General features: G+C 37.9%; 1 pseudogene; it reads left to right on the top strand.

Annotated features, from left to right (window-relative positions):
• Positions 1-15,196: 15,196 nt before the first annotated feature.
• On the top strand, positions 15,197-16,627 carry LOC114037497 (annotated as a pseudogene).
• The last annotated feature ends 1,404 nt before the right edge of the window (positions 16,628-18,031 follow it).

Genomic DNA, 18,031 nt, shown 5'->3' with positions numbered 1-18,031 from the left:
GGTAAAAGGTATCAGATGTCTGAACAATGGAGATAGAAGAGAGAGGAAGAATCAAGAAGTCATTATTAATTGGACTTTACATAAGATCATCTTCCAGACAAAGTCTTAAAAGATAGGTTCTCATTCTATGATGTTACCAGGAATTTGTTAATTATTGCTCAAACAGCATTGAGAAAACAAGTGAAAAAGAATTTAATAGATAGTCTCCTTAGTAGATATACACTTGTTCATGATCCTAAGCTCACCTAGCCCTTGAGAATAAATGTTTTACATCAATATTCATGACAGAAATTGGTCTTTGTCTTGACTCTCCCTACTTTAGATATCAAGACCTTATTTATATCATAGAAGGAATTTGGTAGAATTTCTTCTTTCCCTCTTTTTCTATTAGCAAAGAATTGGAAACTGAGGGAATACCCATCAAATGGAGAATAATTGAACAAATTATGGTATTTGAATGTGATAGAATATTGTTGCGCTGTAAGAAATGAAAAGAATGGTTTTGGGAAAACCTGGGAAGACTTATATAAATAGGTACAAAGTGAAGTGGGCAGAACCAGGAGAAAAATTTATGCAATAACAACAATATTGTAAAGATAATAAACTTTGAAGGACTTAGTAATTGATCAACACAATGACCAACCACAATTCCAGAAACTCATGATGAAACATGTTCTCTGCCTCCAAATAGGGAAGTGATGGACACACCCTTTTTTGAACATGATGCAGGGATTTATTTTGCATGATCATACATATTTGTTACAGGTTTGATTTTTTTTGCCTTCTCAATGGGGAAGAGGAACAGAGAGCATTCAACACTGATTAAAAATTAAATTTTAAAAAAGATTATTTTAATAGACCAGGAGAGAAGCAAGGAGGGCTTGAACTAGAGGGGTGATTTTGTGCATATATGAGGACATGTTGTGAAGGTAAAAACAATAGTATTTGCAAAAGATTTTTAATCTGAGATCAGTGACAATGAGCAGTCAAAGATTACACTGAGGTTATAAACCTGGGTGATTAGGAGGGTGTTGGTGTTCTTGACAGTGATAGGAAAGTTAAGAGGGAAGGGTTTTTTGGAAATAAATTCTTGTTTTGAATGTGTTAAGTTTAAGATGTCTATAGGATGTGCAGTACCAGATGTCCACAAGGTATTTGGTGATTGTAGGACTGGAGCTCAGGAGATAACCTAGGGCTAGACATGTAGACCTAGGAATAAGACACATAAAAATGATACTTCAACCCATGGGAACTGATAAGATCACTAAATCATAGAGCAAAAAGAGAAGAGGGCCCAGGACAGAGCCTTGGGGAACAGGTATGGTTAATGGAAATTAAATAAATAAAAATCAACAAAGGAGACCTAGAATGAAAGATCAAAGAGTTAGGAGAACCAAGAAAAAAGAGTGTCGTGAAAAACCATAGAGGAGAGAATAGTCAGGAGGAGAAGGTGATCAACAATGTCAAATGGTATAGAGAGGTCAAGAAAGATGAGGACTGAGAAAAGGTGGTTAGATTTGACAATTAAGAGAACACTGGAGAGGATAGTTTAAGTTGAATGATGAAGTCAGAAGTCAGATTGCAGAGGTCTTAGAAGAGAATGAGAAGAGAAGAATTGGAGAGGCCAAAGGTAGAAGATTTTTTCAAGAAGTTTAGCTGTGAAGGGGAGGAGAGACATAGGATTATAGTTAGCAGCCCTGGAATCAGGAGGACCTGAGCTCGAATTTGGCCTCATAAGGGGCAGCTAGGTGATGCAGTGGAAAGAGCACCGACCCTGAAGTCAGGAGTACCTAAATTCAAATCCGACCTCAGACCAAACACTTGACACTTACTAGCTGTGTGACCCTGGGCAAGTCACTTAACCCCAATTGCCTCCTGAAAAAAAAGTTCATTTTAAGCTGGAATAAACAGGAAAGTAATGAGGAAAGATATATGAATGATGTGAAGTGAGAAGAAAAGGGGAAGAGAGAATGGAGAATAGTCTCTCCTTTTTTTTTTTTTTTTTTTTTTTAGTGAAATATGTAGCCAGATCCTCAGCAGAAAATGTGTGAAGAGAAAATGCCATGGGAGGCTTGAATGCAGGCACATAAGGTAGAAAATTGCATGGTAGGGAGCCATTGAAGAGATTTTCTCACACTTAATAGCTATATGACTGCACTCAATATCTGACGTTTTTAAGCAATGTTAGAATAATTGAATGTTCAAGTTGAAAGTTATCTCAAAGATGATAATTCAAATCCCTCAATTTAATCATGAAGAAACTTAGATCTAGAGTTTTAGTGACTTGCCTAAGGTCATGTGGTTAGTAAATGTTACAATAGGATCTAAAACTCATGCCTCCAGGCTTCCAATGCAGTGTCATTTCCACTATTCACTAAGTGGCAGCATAGATGGATGGAGTGTTGGCCGTAGAGACAAGAAGATCTGAGTTAAAACCCATCCCTAGATATTTACTAGCTGAATGATCTCTGCTAAGTCATTTAACTTTGGTCTGCCCCAGTCTTCTAATCTGTAACATGCTGATAATAAAAATGCCTATCTCCCAGGGTCATTGTAAGAATCAATGAGAAAATATTCATAAAGTGCATTATAAACCTTAAAGCACTTATACAAATGCTAGCTATTAATAATAATGATAAAGATGATGATGATGATTCTACATAGCATAGGTAAAAATAAGAAAAATAAAAACATTAAGTGCCATTTGGATTTTTCAACTAGAAACAATTTTTCAACAATTCATTATTTTAGTCTAATTATGCCAACTAGAATAGGAGAAGCAATGGAGGGCAGTGGTAGACCTCTGGATTAAGAGTCAAGAGGAGCTGGATTCAAATCCCTCCTCTGATCCTTATTAACTGTTACCATGAGTAAGTCATAGCTTCTCAAAGCCTCAGTTTCTTCATATGTAAAATGGGGGTGATAGTATAATACCTATAGTACTTATCTTATATTGCTCCCAATGAAATAATGTATATGAAAAAATTTGCAAAACTAAGCATTGTTACTATTATTGTTGTTATTATGACCTTAGGATATAACATTGCCAGACTCCGATTTCACTTTTCCTGAGTTCTGGGAGCTCCTGGGATATTGCAATACCTCTTGGCTCTGCTGTTAGACACCCCAGGACATAACAACACTACCTGCCTTGAGGATGGGCAGTCAAGGTCTTTGCCTGGACCTTGAGGACCAGGGAGGGCCCAAGGGCAACCTTGAAAGAAGGCAAACCTTCTAATCTAATCACCTGACTTTATCAATGTAACATCCTATCTGCTGATACTCTACTTGGGCTCTTTCCTCACAGCAATAAACAAATTCCTACCCTTTTTCACTTTCTATTGCAATGCTGCTGAAGCCCCCAACTGCTCAAACACCTCCCCGACTGCCCTCCCAAGGTTCAACTTCCTCTCCAAGTCTTCTGTCCACTCCTTCATTCCCATCCACCTCAACCCTATGCCTTCACCCAGTGTCCATTCTGCCTCTGGCCACCCTTCCCTGTTTGCCCTCTGGAATCCACACTTTATAACTAACTAACCAACTTCCTTTCCTTTTGACCTCTTTCTCTCTCATTCCTTCAGTTTTCTGACACTCACTGAAACCTGGTTTCCCCTAGGTGACGCTGAATCCTTGGCTATATTTTCCAGGCATGGTTTCACCTTCCCTCATATCATCCTGAATCAGTGGTCCTGTTAGGAGAGTCAGACTACTCCCTGCTTCCTCACTCTCCCTCTGTATCTGTCACTCAGCATCTTCTCCTCTTTAGAGAATGACACGGGCTGCAAATATGTTCAAGGTGGTTTTTTTTTTTTTCATTTCCTTAACATGAGCACCGTAATATGAGATGATCAACTGTAGCATGAAATGATGTTGCTTGTCAACTTTGGATTTATGATAAAATGAACTCTTTGCATGCCTTCATTTGCCTTTTCAGGGAGAACCTGAACCACCTTTCCATTTAATAGCAAATCCCATTTGTATTCTGGTGTCATCCACAGTGAAAATGTCAGGATGTATCCATCCTGATTCACTTCCTCTACAAGTATGTTTATTTGCTGGTCATTGGGTCAAGGATATCACTTTTTAGACTATGTACTATTAATGTTAATATTTGGTCTTGCTGCACATCTTAACTTCTTCTGCCCCTCTTCCCCTTTCCATCATTCTTCTACCATCACTGAAGAAACAGAAGGGGGCTAGATAAGACTGAGGGTCATTATGATTTTTTCCCCTTTATTTCAAGGCAAGGCTGAGTTTATCATCATGAGTTTGTCACTGAGGGACCAAACTATTAGTGTTAATGAGCCTCTATGTACTTATCTAAGCTGGTCTTAGGAAAACAGGAACCAACAGTCTATTTTCAGCAACATGCTTGAAGCCTTTGCAATCTAGTAGAGCCTGTCAGAGTTTTAACTTTACTTGCACAGCCTTTGAGAAGCTAGGGTCATTTCCCAGAAAAGATGAGGCATTTGATTAGGACTCTGGGGGAGGAATAATCTTGTTAAGTAGAAAAGGTAGTGAAAATTTTAGGCCAGTAAAATATTTATACCCCATTAGCAGGCTTTATGTAACATAATACTTTTATATTCTCTTTAATTTGAATAATTTTTTAATTAAATGCTGACATCAATTGCAATTCTATTTTCCTGAAAACTGTAGATAAAATCATAAAATTACTTTGCTTTAAAAAAGTCTGCTAAAAGTAACTTAATCAAAAATAGTTTCAACATGGATAGAAATCAACATTCTAGAGTAAAAATGAAGACGAAAATCTTTACTTAAAATTCAAAATCGACGAAAAAGAATAGAGACCAGATTTGTGGTTTCATTATTATAGGGATCTCCAAGATGATGGAACTCCCTCATGACTTGTGTATATATAGTGATGAATAGCCATGAAAATTGGCACTTTATCTTCTTATAGAGTTGCTTAGAACAGTGAGAGGTTAAGTGACTTGCCCCAGGTCATGTAGCCCACCAACTTGCACTCCTTGGACAGTAGTCCTTCATGCCCCCAGGAAATTCATCATCCTTTGAGACTGTATCAGCTTTGGTACTTACACTTTATCAGTATCCTCAGTACCCTTTTCTTTTCTGACAGGAGGGCTGAACGGCAGAGCAAAGAACTGAGGAAGCTTCTGTCTGAAGATAGCTCCCAGGGGACCAGTCTTCTCTTCATTTCCTACCAGCTTGCACTCCTTGGACTCCACCTTGACCTGCAGTAGGTACCTTCTTTCCTGCCCTGCAATTTCTTTAAGTTTTTGTTTTTGTTTTTAGTATGTTGTCTTCTTCCATTAGATTGTAAGCTCATTGAAGACAGGGACTATCTTTTTTCATATTTGGATCCTCAGCATTTAGGATAGTGTCTGACACATAGTGGGCTCTTAATAAATATTTATTTATTGACCATGTTAAAGGCAATACTTTAGCCTAGCTCTGCCTGGTTCTAAAACCAGTTATTTATAGACTATTATACACAGACTCTCTAAAAGAGATAAGTTCTCTTTAAATTCAAATGGATTAACTTGCCCTTCCTGATCAAAATCATAGTATATATCATGGCATGTAAAACTGATATATTTACTGAGTTCTTTGTTATTGACTTGAGTACAATGGAAACTGGCAGTGAGAAACTCTTTCACAATGCAGTTTCATTTTTTGCCAACATTTTATTTGGGGATTATAACCTTGAAATTACTTCAGACTTTGGTTCTATTTGATCATTTATGATATTTTATTGTAATTGAGTTCAGAATGACAAGTTCTTTACCTTGAATTTAATTGTGTGAAATTTTCTTTATTCTTGTCTAACCTTTGTAAAGTATGTTACTTTATTTGCCTCCTCTAAACTTATACACTCTCTTATAATCTTAGTACGTTGATCATTATATATACAAATCATGTAGACATTTCTGGAAAGTATGAAGACTTGGAAGCAGGAGAAAGGAACCTAGGGTTCCTTTGGGCAGAAGAAATCTGTAATTACTTGTTTCTGGTGGTCAATGTCTCTATAGCTCCTCAGTTAGTGAAATATGCCTCTAGGTCAGAGGTTCCCAAACTTATTTGGCCGACTGCACCCTTTAAAAAAATTACTCAGAACCCTCCCCCCTCCAGAAATCTACTTTTTTTAACCTTTTAACTTTTTTTTTTTTGGAAATCTGCATCATTTCAAAAACATAATTTCTTTTAAAAACGACACATCTTATATTTAATAATTTATTGTAAATTTGTGGCTTTTTTCCTACATTGCATTTTTGATGATTCAATATTGCAGCATGTAACCATATAGTATCGTATTGTAAACAAGTCATTACATGCACATATTCCTGCTGATGCATGCTAGACAAGCTGACCTGCCAAAACTTGGCTTGTTAAGACCTGTCTGCAGACTTGGCCACTGATAGGTTGTAACTTGCAGTTTATGTGTTTATTTAGAAAATAATGTAATCATTATGACTTTAACTCTGTTACATGACAGATGAAACATGTATGAATGTTTTTTCAAAATTTTCTTCTGTTCTTTTCTTACGCTTCCTCCACCCTTTTATTTTTATTTAATGCCCTCCAATCGCACCCGAGGCTACTCCCCCATTGTTCCAGTGCCCTCCAGGGGGCAATACTGGACACTTTGGGAACCTCTGTAGGGTGGACATTTTTTACACATACAATGGGAAAATTGAAGGGACTGATGTATGTATGTACGTATATAAAAAAAACAAATCACAAGAGCTTGCATAAACAGTATCTTTAAATCTGATAAAGCAGAACAAGCTTTGTTTAATTAATGCCAAGCAGTTTTCTAAACCATGTACCTATTGGATGTTGTCCTCCTCCAGAAAAAAGAAAAACAATCTGGATTTGCTTTAAAAGATTTATAATTTCTGTTTCTAAATATCTGATTATTTCTTCTTCATTGGTAATGTGTTTTCTACTTTGAAAAACAGTATTAAGCCAATTCCTAATTTTGATTTGGTTGACTTATCTACTCCAATAGAAAGTTGTTTTCTCTAACTGGAACACAAAATACTCTTTGCTTTGGGGTAATTCAAATTATTTTCTCTCTTTTTCATTCCTTCCTGAATGCTATTTTAGTCTTACTACTTTTCCAGAATTTTCTAAAAAAATATCCCTGAGATGCTTATGTCTTTGGAAACTGATCAGCCTAGAAATAGCCTAAAGAGAACATAAAGGTGTCTTGGTTTACATTCCCTAGATTAACACATAGTCCAGCAACTGGTAGGAAACAATTCTTTGTTCCGTCCTTTTTCTATATATACTTGTAAAGTCCAGAAGAAGGCTAGTTTAGCCTCTAGCCATGCTCAGTTATTTGATATTAAAGGTGTGGGGTAGAGGCAGGATCTATGATTCCATACTATGCTGCTGCCCTTCTCTGGATAGGAATTGACTTTGGTATACACAGTCTAAAGACTCTTGATATTATTCAATATTAATTCAGAAAGAGAAAATTTCAAATTTGAAAATATTTGAACTAAACTATTAACTAAAATTTTATGAGTTTTGATTTTTAAGTAAAAATTTAATCCACTGGTCTTAGAATAGAGATTTTTAAAGCTAAGTATTTCAAGACAATGTGTCAAAAATTAATCATAGTGCTAAGTTAGTACCCACAGGATTTGGAGTCAAACATGAAAAATGAATAAGTAAGTTAATACTGATTTAAAAAAAATGAATACTTTGTCTCTTTTTACCTTTAACATCCTGTCCCTGGGGCTTAAGAGGGAGGAAGTAATTGGGATTAAGAAAAAGAAAATGTTGAATAACTGTTGAGCATTTGATGGACTTTTTTGTTGCTTTGGAACAATCTACAATCTGTTTCTTTAGTAGTTTTGTTGGTTGTCTTGCCTATGGCCAGTTGAAAATTCACAAGTTTATCTATTTCATATACCTATTAATAGTTGGCAGTTATTTGCTAGTCAGAAGAGATTTCCTTAATCTATTAATAAAAATAAGAGTCAACTAACTGGATTTAAAACACGCCTTCCGTTAAACATTTGTGAATCTGTATCAAAACCAAATGTTTTGATGGAATGTTCCTTGAATAAATCTATTTCTGTTATTAAGGAACTTTCTCCTTCCTGTTACCATATCACAAATTTACTTCAATTATTTTTGGGGATACTATTATATATAGAAGTGGTTTCAAATGGAAGCATTTAAAAACACCGCTATTTTGTCCATTTTCCTAATATATGGGATACAATGTGGGCAGCTTGGTGGTGCAGTAGATAGAATGCTAAATTTTGAGTCATTAAGACTTGGGTTTGAAACCTGCTTTCAGACTTTTACAATTTGTGTGACCCTCTATGCCTCAGTTTCCTCACCTATAAAATGAGGGGGTTAGAATCAATGGCCTCTCAGATCCCTTCTGGCTCTAAATTTATGGTACTATAATCTCAGGCTTATTTTGAAATATGACTACTTCAATGACATTTTTGAGACAAACAATAGTAGATATGAAAAAATAATTGTGTTGTAAGAATTTCTCATAATTTTATATTTGTGAAAAACAAAATAATTGACTGAAAAAGAGCCATCACTTTTCATATTTCTTTAATATATGTATTTTAAAACCTATCATGTGGAAATATTCATCTGAATGTCCTTGCTATCATATCCATCCAGAGGTCTGTTGGTGCTGGATCAATATGGAATAGAAGTTATGAGGAGTATTCTTGGGTTGAACCAGGGTCCATTGAATGCGCTTTTCTACTTTGATCTCTGATCCTTTTATTCATGAAAGTAAAAATAATAATGCAGTTCTGAGGAACTTTAGAACAGCAAATTATCAAATTATGATTTAAGGAAAATAGTAATCCTTAGCAATGGCTATGCTAAAAACATAAGTCATGGGAAAAGTAAAAAAAAAAAAAAGTAACTCAAAAGTCAGATTGACAAGGTCACAATTATGTTAGAGAGATAGATAACCAAAGTTTTCTTATTTTCTCCAAATCTTTACATGTCTCTGGGAAATATGATATCTCTTGCTTTATTCCCCGTTAGTAATCAATCAACAAGCATTTATTAAGCACTAGCTATGTAGCAGGCTTTGCACCAGGTTCTGGGGATACAAAAATAAAAATGAAACTTCTGCCCTCAAGGAGCTTACTTCCTATCTCAGGAGACAACATATACATAGTTAAATATGTACCAATTATATATAGAATCAATACAAGGTAGGTAAGGAGGGAGGTCACTAGCTAGAGGAAGGATCAGGAAATGCTTCATGTAAAAGGTACAGTTTGAGTTCCGTCTTGAAGGAAGTAAAGGATTTCTAAAGGTGGAGATGAGGAGAATTCCAGGCTTGGAGGATGGTCAGTGCAAAGGCAAAGAGAGAAGAGATGACATGTAGTGTGATGGCATGTAGTTTGTGAGGAACAGAATTATGGTGAATTTGTCTGGATTGTAGTGTGGGAAGGGGACTGAGGCAAAACAAGGATATAAAGACAGTTTGGGGCCAATTATAAAGGGCTTTAAAAGACAGAGGAGCTTATTTTTTATTCTCCAGGCAAAAGGAGGCCTCTGGAGTTTATTGAGTAGGGGAGTGACATGCTCAGATTTACAGTCAGCAAATAAATTGGACAGTGGGGAGGTACTTGAGGCCGAGAGACCAATTAGGACAACTGAAATAGTCCAGGTGACAGTTGACAAGGGTCTGAACTAAGACAGTGACTTGGTGAGTAGAGGGAGGGAATTACAAGCAAGAGATTTTGTGGAAGTAGAAACATTAAAATATGACAACTAATTGCCCATATGGGGTAAGGGACACTGAAAAATCAAAGATAGTATCAAGGTGATGAACCTGGGAGACTGGAAAATAATGGTTCCTTCAATAGACACAGGGAACATCTTATTTCAGAGAGGCATACTGTCGGAATGGGGAGAGCATACTGAATTTAGAGTCAGTGGATACTTGAGTTTAAATCATGCCTCAGACACTGAAAAGGTCACTCCTCTTTGCTCTGAACCTTGGCAAATTCATTCACACCCATGGTTTACACTACTGGTTCTTGGGAGATGACTCCCAAATCAACATCTCTGGGCCTTTCTGCTGATCTCAAGACCTGCTTATAGGACTTCTTTCTCTACATTCCCCATTTACCTTCACACACCCCCCCCCCACCAGAATCTATCCATTTTATTCCTTTACTTAAAAAATTTTCAGTGTCTTCTACTTTTTGAGTAAAATTAAAACTACTCTGCATGGCATTCAAGGTCCTCCACAATCTGGTACCATATTATCTTCCAATCCTTTTTCTTTTTTTTACATTGATTTCCTTATAAACTCTACAGTTTAGTCAAATTCATTCAAATTGGAATGTCCATGTTCTCCACATATGTAATGTGATTTCATGCTTCCATTCTTTTCTTTCTATGGCATCCTATGATTATAATAACTTCTCTTCACATTTTTGCTTATTAAAGTACAACTCAACCTTTAAAGCTCAAATGATATTCTGCCATACTCTTCCTAACCCCCAGACTTCTCTGATTCATTCTTTCCATAATGGTTTTTACCCTTAGATCTCACATCATACTATGTTTGTAACTCTCTCATGAACTTATCTTAAAATATCATGTATGGCTATTAGTATTAGTGTTGGCATATTATACTTCTAATAGAATATAAATTTCTTGAGAAAAGGAACTCTTACCCAAATTGTGTATCTCTCCCAATGTCTACTAAGGACTCTGCATACAATAGGCAATTAATAAATGTTTCTATTGTGTTGCATTGTATTATGAAGCTTTCTACTTTCAATAGAACTAACCTTGGGTGAAGAGGCATCTGCTTCTATTGGATAATTTTGTGTCCATAAGATATACTAAGATCAATGTACCTAGAAGTCCAAAGTTGAGTTCATCACATAAGTGGATGAAAGAACAGGTTTGATTGATAACAAGAAGGGGATTTGGTTCAGAGAGAGGGTCCTCTATCAGAGAAATCTTGTGTTTCCTCCAACCTTTCTGGGAAGTTGGCCATACAGTTGACCCAGTAGTACATTGTAGCCCACAGAGCAACTGTTCCTTTTTGGCAAGATGCAACCTGCTAAGTGGGTGTAAACGTGGTCCATTCCTACTGAAGCTACTGGGATTCTTTTGCATTAAAAAATGGAATGATGTTTAAGGTAAGGGTTGGCAGAACCTTAAGCTGAGGGTCAGAATCTGGTAGGTCTATAATGTACCTGCCCACACATTGAAGTGGGTTTTTACACAAGCACACTATTTAGACTTCCACTTAAGAAAGTGAAATGAAGGGTCACAGAGAAGTCAAGCTCTCCCACAGAAATCTCAACAAATATCCCAAAAGGGCTCCAGAAAGACCAATGATAATTCTTTCAATGAAAATTTCTTTTCACTTCATAAAGGTACAAGAAAATCAAAACTCCTTTTTGTGCTTTGTTGCCTTTGTGACTTGCCTGTTATCATTCATGATTTCATTAAATAGGCTAAGGATTGATCAGTGATAACTTGATCAATTTTCTGCTGAACCCTCCTCCCTTTCTCTTGTTACAAAATACTTTAGTGATCTACCAACAATCTATAAGCAAATGAATATTTAAAAAATGGTCAGGTGTTAGTACTTTGTTTCTATTCATATACATGTATATGTGAATGAGTTTGTTGTCACCTATGAGAAACTTAGTAAAACTTGGATTCAAATCCTGATTTTGTTGCTTACTAGCTGTGTCGTCTTGGGCAAGTCACTTTAACTTTTTGGACCTCAGTTTCCCCCTTAAAGACGTCCTTTTTTGTTGTTGTTCAGTCCTGTTTAACTTTTCATGATTCCATGGAGCAACTGTCTGTGGGGTTTTCTTGGCAAAGATACTGGTTTGGTTTGCCAGTTCCTCCTCCAGTTTTATGCAGGCAGGGGGTAAATGACTTGCCCAGGGTCACACAGCTAGTAAGTGTCTCAGGTCACATTTGAACTCAGGTCTTCCTGATTCCAGGCCCAGTGCTCTATCCACTGTGCCATGCAGCTGTCCCATGCTTCCCTCTTAGTTCTCTGGAATCATGAATTGTCATTGCATAAATTGCCCTCGTAATCCCTGCTAAAACAAAACAAAACAAAGAATCTATAATACTATCCACTAGAAACCCCAAAATGCTGACCAAGTGTACCATGTTACCTAGAGCTAGAACAACACCCTTTTCTGAAAAAAAGAAAAAAAATAGTACTGTTGTAGGAAGGAACTCCCATGCCTCTTGATGGTAATATGCAAGGCCTATTAACACTCTGGAAAGTGGGAGCAATTCAGCAGAATTCCTGGAGTGAGGCAGTAGACCTTGTAGAAATAGTTCAGAGGGAACTCAGTGAAGACATGACTCAACAGTTATTTGAAGTGAAACTAGGGAATGAGCAGATGAACACCTTTTGAACTTCACCATAATTGATTTATTTGTTTTAGAAGTTAGGGTATTTGTTGATTGTCTTTTCTTCAGATAACACTTTCCTCTGATAGATTGTAAACCACTATGCATGTCAGTGAGTAGTTAGTATTAGGTCAGATTAGGCAAGATTTTTCTAGCTTTTGGAGTGGAGGCTTATGCCAAGTCAGCCCCCAAAACATAACCAAGGGTCTTTTGGTGTCACAAGCCTTCTTGTCATGAGTTACTAAGTGTATAGATATAACATATAATAGCTGAAAACTGTAGAAAAGAATATCCTCATCATCAGCTTAGAAATGTTTCTTTTCTCTTACATAAACTGAAAGAACTTAGCAAGTAACCATGACTATTTTCCCTTCTTGGAAAGTCATTCATTATTTTTGTGACTTTGCATACATGGATGATATAATACATTAGAATACCTATCATTGGTATCACACTCTCAAAATAATAGTCCCATCTGTGGTTCTTCATCTAACATCACACAGACAAATCAGTATGCAGTTCTCCATAACTCTGGCTTACATCTACAGAGTCATGGCGATATTCTCACCCACAGCAACTGAAATTCACAGATGGATGCATGATTGCTGTAATGTTGGCCCATGGTTCTCTCTGGTGAATTGGAAAGTCACCTTACTCATTTGGAAAGCAGAGAGCCATTCACCGTTATTCCATGTCTGCACCATTAGTTCAGATCACATTGGCATCTCTGTTGTGGCACACTGTGAGCAATCTCTTGTGTTTTCTATGTAAGTTCATATCACCACTTGGATGCACAAAGCGTAACAATAGAAGAAATACATTGCATTCTTTCAACCCCTTATGCTCAAGCCAACTTTGTTTATGCTCATAATTGGTCGTTTGTTCTCTAGAAGTAAAATTTTAGGTGGCATAAAAATGCAAATATTTAATCAGAACCCTTATTATTAGGGAGATGTTTATATTCTATAATGACATGCAGCACACTATTCAGGAGAAGAAACTAATGGCAGTGATATTAGAACACATTCCTCCTTAGATGGTCACATGCTCCTGAATGCCCTTCACTGTAGCAACCTGGGTATACTTGCAAACTGATCCCCTCCTAATAAAGATGACCATATGCACAAATAGAATTTGGTACAATAACAGTTCTCTTATAGAGTTCATATTATTCTGAGATGATGCCTTAGCAAAGATGTAGCTTTAGAACAAATGAGGTAGGTATGTTTTACTTTTTTTTTTCTTTTCAGAATTTTCTAGTGCAGAAAAGAGATTGAGATTTCTTTTGAAGTATTTCAAATAACCTCCTCCTCTTACTCCTCCTCTTCTTGTTCTTGTTCTTCTCTGCTTTTCTCTTCCCTTCCTTCCTTCTTTCTTTCTTTGCTTCCTTCCCATGCTTTCACTGGTATTGAGAATTCCTATTGTGGAAACTTCCTCTACCTTTCTACCAAAGTAGATCATCAACTCCTTCACAAGTTATAGTCTTGCAGAGTTAATGGTGAATGTGGTGGGGCGTGCTGAGGTTAAGGGACCTGCCCTTGGTCACACTGTTACTTTGTGTCAGAGAGAGAATACATTGACTTTAACAAACTTTCCAATAATATTTAAACGGACATCTGAAAATGACAAACCCAACTAAAATATCCCTGCTTCAAACTCAGATTGTTTAAATTTTGGACATCACTCTGATCCTCTGATAAAAAGAGATTTACCACTGAATTTACCATTGAATCTAAAACATATGCTTTGTGGAAGAAACAGTTAAGAGCCATGAAGTTAATCTTGGAGAACCCTCCTAACAAAGAACTGAGCACTTTAAGAAGCCAGTGATTTCTTCCACATTATGTAAAACATACTGAAAGCAATAATGAAAGAGACATAACCTTCTTTAAAAAGATTCTGGCCTTTTCATTTTCCCTTCAGCCATGATCAAAGTTTATATATAGAGAGAGTATGCAAGAGATAGATGCATTACTTTTATGCCATGGGGCCATTTATTTTATTATTATAAGTTCTTTTTCCTGTTTTCTATTAGCAGTCATTTTCTTTCATGGAAAAGAGCACCAGAAGAAGCTTTGTACATGAAGGAAGTATTGCTTAAAATATCACAAAAATGAGTGTGACTGGATCCTTACAGAGGGATTTGTAGTAGGATCGAGTGAAGAGCTTAGCATAATCATTTTGTTCTTCTGTTTTGCTAACACTGATAGATCAGTAGAAAGGAAAATAGAAAGACTGTTTCCAGTATTTGAAAGACTGTTTTCAGATTTAAAGTATGCTGCTCCTCCATTTATTTTCTTTAAGTGTTTTTATTCGTTAAAGATGGCTCCTGTTTGTGTAGCAAGCCACAATTCACATCTGAATTTGTTTTGCAAGAACCAGACCCATTTTATCTCCCCCCTCAAGGTTTAGGATACAAAGAGAGATTGGGAACTTTTCTTCTCCAATGCTGTCAGCTCAAGTCTCCACTAGTTGAATTTTCCCCACTGGTTGTGTTCTTCCCTCCTCCCACTATGCCCCTTAGCCATTCTGAGTGCTAGCACTTCAGTTTCATTTAGCCCCTAACACCAAATATCTTTTAACAAAGGAACATTTACTTTGAAGATAGAGCAATAACAATAGTACAAACATTCCCCCCCAATGACTCAGGGGTGCACTTTCCCTTATACTTAGGTCTCTAGAGAGTGGGTTCAGCCCTAGTATATTTTTAAATACCATTAGTCAGTTGGCTTCCTGGATTACCCACTCTTGTTGGCTACCCTGCATCCTTTGTGTCCTGGCTTTCACTCTGGGGGGGAACCTCATGGCTGCATCCTGTGAGATCAGCAACATTTTCAGCAACTATATCAGTGTCATGTGCCAGGCAGAAGACCCAGCTGTGCCCTCATCAACCACCTTGGGTGGCGATGACTTGGTGCTGACCCTGAGCAATCCTCAAATCCCCCTAGAGGGCACACCATCTGGCATATCTGATGAGCTAAGCTGGATCATTGAGCTCCTAGACAAGGATAGACTCACCTCTCAGGATATCATGGGCGACTTGATCACCTTTGATCAGGGCAGCCCCTTCAACCAGGATTTCTTGGATGACTCAAGGTTGACCAATCCCCATTACCCAGAAAACAATGGGGCAGGGGCTTCTTCTCCCAGGCAGCTCAGGTGTGTCCACTTCAGGGACTGGAACCTCTCAAAGCTCCCACTCAGACTCTGGCGGGAGTAACATGGATTTAGATCCCATAGACAACAAATTCTTCTCTTTTTTCCGGTGATGACTTCTTTGACTATAAGAAAGGGGACCTCAAATATGGAAAGAGGAAACAAGGACATCCCCAAAAGCTGAGCAAGATGGCCTGAGAGTGTCTAGAGGGCAAGAGGAAGAAATGTAATCCAAGAGATACTCACCTATGGGATTTTATATGTGACATCCTCATCCATCTGGTGTTCAACAAGGGCCTCATGATATGGGAGAAGCAACATGAGGGTATCTTCAAGTTTCTTCAGTCTGGTGCTGTGGCCCAGTTGGAGGGTGAGAAGAAGAAAAATAATAGCATGGAATATGAGAAATTCAGCAATGTCATGAGGTACTTCAAATGAAAGATATTAGTGATGAGGTCTAGAGGTTTTGGGGTGCTGGGACCCCTGAAGATCGTGACGTGGGCCCTGCCTGAATAAATTCAACCCAAATCTTCTTTCAGTTAGAGAAAAGGTTTATTAGAGATAAATCATATAGTACAGGTGACTCCTGTAAGGACTAGCGGGCAGAAAAGCTCAGCTTTTTGGGCATGAGAAAGTCTCAGCATTTGAATGGGAGCCAGGGTGGATCTCATATACACTAAAGTAACTTTGGGTGACCAGAGGAGGGTCTGGGAAAAGGGTCTAGGTGAGAATTCCAATTGGAAGGTCTGAGAGATTGAATAGACAATGGGAATAGATAATGAAAAGAATTGGAAGGAAGAAGTTTGGAAGGCATCTGCATAAGATCAAAAGGTGGGGCTAGGGCTTTCAAAGGGAGATGAGGAACCTTTTGAGACCTGAGTAAAAAAAATTGAAGGGTTTTCTGGGGCCCATAGACAAATGGGAGTCTAATTCTTTTTGGTGAAAGGAGCAAAGTTCTTGGCTTCTGAAACTGAATGATGGGCCAATACCCCATCATTGGGTCAATGGCCAGAGACTAGTCTATAAATTTGGCAAGAACTCAAGCAGTTGGAAGGAGGAGGAGATCATTTTAAGTTAGAGCTGAGCAAGAGATGGCTCTAGGACCTTGGGTGAGCAATGAGCTTGCCTCTGCACCAGAGACTTATTCAGACATCCCTGGACCTCAGCCTTCCAACCCCCTTCAGGGGGCATTGTTGGTGATGGAAGCCAGTGGGTGTGCTCCAGTGGAGTGGCACTGGACTTAAGCCTGTCATGAGTTTGTTGTCAACAGTTGTCACGAGTTATGGAGACCTTAGGCCCCTCTTTCCTCTCAGAATTACAAACCCTCTGAATGGATTGAAGCCATGATGCTGCTGACTGAAAACAAGAGGTCTCTCTGAGTTGGGATCCTGGAGTCAAATGGGAGCCAAAGACCTTCCTTTCTAACAGCTCTGGATTGGTACTATTTGGGGGGTAATGAGTGACCTCTGAAGAAGGCCACAGAGAGGAGATCTACCAGCACCTTGCTTCCAGGCCTGCACTTTTCCTGTGCTTGGACTCTGGGTTGTGGGTTGTAGCACTCACTAATTCATGTGTTATAAATATGTAATATGTACATAGAGATAATTTTTTCAATGATACTCTTCCCCAAACTCCTTCATCTCACAAAGATGAAAGATAATTGTTCTGAGGACAGTATCTTCAGCTATACCTATTCATGGCTTTCTCCTGGACCAAGGTGGATTCAGTTCTTTTTTTCCCGTAAAGGCTGGAGTGTTGAAACTAGGCCCCGGTATTCCTGGTCATTCTGCTTGTCTCCAGAATGGATCAAAAAGAGTTACAATTAAGAATCTCCTGAGCTTTTGTTTCAAAAACAAAGTACTATTAATTCTATCAAATTCATGTTCAAATGTGATGTCATTGCCAAGAAGTCACCATTTCAGATGCCACTGGACTAGATACTGAAAATTGCTCCTTACTAGTCAGTGCATTGTTGCTGAGCTGACTGCAAAACTCAGCATGGACTTCATTCCAGATACTGGAGCTCCCAGTGCTTGCTCTGACCTGACCTTCTGAAACTCACAAAGTCAGAGACTGCAGACAAATCTCCTTCACTTAAAATAGAAAAAAACCCCATAAAACACTGAGTCAGACAAAGAAATGAGGCCATATTCACTGGACCATATGTCAGCCTCAGAGGGAGAGGGCCCATGGCCTCTCTCCTTCCATCGTTATCCTACATAGGACTGCATCAGAATAGCAGTCAACACAAAGACAATGATCCACCAAGAGAGGGGCAGAGACTAATGCTTTTTTGAATATCTCTTCATCCAATAAAATAACATTTTATTTACCACACAGTTAGTTAAATGGAACCAGTGACAGAATGTCTATGTCTATTCCATATTCTTTACAATTCCATTATTTTCATCATGACTCTCTTGAAAACAAGATCTGCATCCTCCTCCACGTGGGGATTTGCATTAAATGATATCTGTGCATT

The sequence above is a fragment of the Vombatus ursinus genome, unplaced genomic scaffold, assembly GCF_900497805.2.
Source record: "Vombatus ursinus unplaced genomic scaffold, bare-nosed wombat genome assembly UNPS02000582.1, whole genome shotgun sequence".
Classification (NCBI taxonomy): Eukaryota; Metazoa; Chordata; class Mammalia; order Diprotodontia; family Vombatidae; genus Vombatus; species Vombatus ursinus.
The sequence above is the reverse complement of the archived record's forward strand: the minus strand, read 5'-3'. Positions and strand labels throughout refer to the sequence as shown.